Genomic DNA, 3122 nt, shown 5'->3' on the forward strand with positions numbered 1-3122 from the left:
ACGGTGCATGATGGGAGGAGGGCACATAACGAGACAAACGAAAGGGGGGATGGGGTCCAGGTCAGAGCAGAGTACTGTAAAGAAGGGCACGTGGGATAGTAATCACAAGCTAATCAGCAGACGCTTGAGACAGAAGGGCATGGGCGTGGGAGCCAAAGGCATAAACTAGCCAATGGTACCAAGTTTGTTGATATCGCTCAACTGCGTTTGAGGCCAACTCCTCCAATGTATGCTTGTTTTCCACCCGTAGGAACCATTCCCTAAATAAGGGGGGGGAGGGCTCACCCCATTGCAGAGGTATGAGGGCCTTCGCTGCCATTACCGGGTGCCTGACAACTGATTTTTTGTACCAGGAAATTATACAGGGCAATGCCAACATCGATGAAGGAGAGAACCCGGTGATTCCCCACACCTCCTGCACTCGTTCGTCTTAGGCCAGTAGCGCGACAGTACCGACGGGGGTCGATACCAATGGGCCAATAGTTTATATGACATTTCCTGGTCTTTAGCGCTGAGAGAACAACGATGAGTTAAGACGCATATCTTGCCCCACTATTCCTCCGTAAGGGCGACCTGCAGAGCCATCTCCCACTTCCCCATGAACGTCGGAGGCGTAGGGATCAGGGCGGCCAGGAGAAGGCTATACAATTTAGAGATGCTGTGAGTCAGGGGAGCGTCCATTACACACAGAGACTCGAAAGTGGAGAGGTCACGCAAGTGGGTAATGGAACAGTAGAAAGCTGCGTGGTACAGATCAAGGAGTGCCAGACCTGCAACATAGCACGCAAAAAGGGGTGAGATGAGGCCAGACACAGAGCCATAGCCACAGCAAGCAAAGGAAGGGAGGAGATCAGGAGACCAAGCAAGGCACTCTCCACTCCCACCCATTGCTTGTGAGGTAAGGAACTGGCCCTGTTCTGCCCAGCAGGGTTTGAGAATCTTTACAGTTCACCTTTTTGCCACCTTAGACTTCTTTAGTAAATTATAGCTCCATCTAGCGGTGTTAAGTGGTATTACACCTTGTTTTTCTAGTTAAAGAATAATGCATTGTGGGTGATTGCAAGGCATTCTGGGAGGGAGGAGCCTCCATTTTACAGTCTTCAGTCACCAGGACTCATCATCAGAGCTGTCTCTGTATGTCTCCTTCCAAAACTCCACCATCTGTGTAATAGCATATCTGGTGAGACATTTACTTCTGTTTCAGGGACATTATAGTATTCAGAGCTGTTCAGTTATTTGTATTATTACTCAGGAAAGTTAACTGTTAGACTGTTAGCTAGTCATGTCATTCTATGTATAGGCAGCCATTTTGCCATGTACTTAACTGTTATGTAATGTCATTATACATGCATTTCATGTGCCTTGTACTTATACATGTTATTTGTATCCTTATAGTTTTACCACATCACATTACCACATCACATTACATGTGTGTAATCCTGTTTTGCCATATATACTCAACAACCTGTTCACCAATAAACAAGTTAAACTACAAAGAACAGTCCTCTTATTTGGAAGACAGGAATGGTTTATACTGAATGTCAGACTGCACACTGAGTGAACGTGTAAGAAGACAGAACAGTAAAACAGATTGCTAGTCACCAGCGATAGTGGATCTGACTGTACGGAGCCGCCATCAGCAACGTAGTCCTATGTACAGGATTGCAGCGGCGGCCATACAGTCACAAGAAGCGAGAGTGCAGCCCCCAGCAAGCGCGACATGATCCAAACCACGTTGAAGTCCGTTCCTAGTCCTACCTAGACTGAGTCTGCACAGAGACATTAAGCAGCCAGCAAACAGGCACACCATGTCCACTAGCAAGGCATCAACATACGGGACAAGGTCACGAGCAAGCCGCTCTAGCAAGTCATCAATAAAAGAAATGGCTGCTCTCGCCCGTGCAGAAGCTGAGGCTGCAAAAGTAAGGTCTTCCTTTGCTGCACAAGAGATGCAACTAAAGAAAGAGACAGCGTGTCTGCAGGCGTCACTGGAAAAACTCGCAGCGGAGAAAGAAGCGGCAGCCGCAATAGCCAAAGCAGAGTTCCTAGAAGCCATGGAGTTCGCTGAATCTGAGAAACACAGACAAGTACTCGGGCCAGACCTAGATCAACAAGATCCAGCACAGCGCGTCTCAGAATATGTCCATCAGCATCCCAAGACAGATGACAACTATGATCCAGTACATCAACCAGCTTATACAGAGTGCCAAAGATCCTACCTTGAACCACAGTACCTCGAGCAGGACGATATGCGACAAAGCGATGCTGACCACAACTACCGCCCTAAAGAACAAAAGCAACGTCCTTCGCTTCGACTTCAAGGGACACCCTTCGCGTCAGAACGGTATTATACAGACTTCCCTAAGCCAGAAATCTCTAAAAGGTATGGTGATACACCACACACTCAGCATAACAACAGCACACCGGGTAGTATTGACGCTAACCGGGCTGCCATGGACTTCGCTAAGTTCTTTGCTAAACGGGAGCTGGTTACCAAGGGACTTGTAAAGTTCACAGATCGCCCCGAGAACTACAGGGCATGGCGAGCCTCCTTCCAGAACGCCATTAGGGACTTAGATCTTTCCTGCAGTGAGGAGTTAGATCTCTTGGTAAAATGGCTTGGAAATGAGTCTGCTGAACACGCCAGAAGAATCAGAGACATTAACATAAATTATCCAAGCAAAGGCCTAAAGATGGTGTGGGAAAGACTTGATGAGTGTTATGGGTCAATAGAAGCTATAGAAAATGCTTTATATAAGAGAGTCGATAATTTTCCCAGAATAGTGGGTAAGGGTTACCAAAAGCTCAGGGAACTCAGTGACTTACTAATAGAGGTACAGGTTGCTCAAGCAGAAGGAGATCTGCCAGGGCTAGCATTCCTGGACACCGCCCGAGGTGTTAATCCGATTGTTCTAAAACTCCCTTATAACCTACAGGAGAAATGGATCACGCATGGTTCTCATTATAAACAGGTTCATAATGTACCATTTCCCCCCTTCAGGGTGTTTGTAGACTTTGTTGCTCAACAAGCAAGGATCAGAAATGATCCCAGTTTTGACTTTACATTGTCATGTCCCACTACCCCTGGTGTCAAATCTCATAAAACACCAGTGGCAGTCCAC

General features: G+C 47.1%; 1 long non-coding RNA gene across 1 annotated transcript; it reads left to right on the plus strand.

Moving 5' to 3' along the window:
* The first annotated feature begins 1053 nt into the window (after positions 1-1053).
* LOC128497350 (uncharacterized) lies at positions 1054-1499 on the plus strand. Its single transcript, XR_008354306.1, has 2 exons — positions 1054-1180; positions 1396-1499. It is a non-coding gene; the product is annotated as an uncharacterized LOC128497350 (long non-coding RNA).
* Positions 1500-3122: the final 1623 nt, after the last annotated feature.

Source organism: Spea bombifrons, chromosome 5 (genome assembly GCF_027358695.1).
Source record: "Spea bombifrons isolate aSpeBom1 chromosome 5, aSpeBom1.2.pri, whole genome shotgun sequence".
In the NCBI taxonomy this organism is placed as follows: domain Eukaryota; kingdom Metazoa; phylum Chordata; class Amphibia; order Anura; family Pelobatidae; genus Spea; species Spea bombifrons.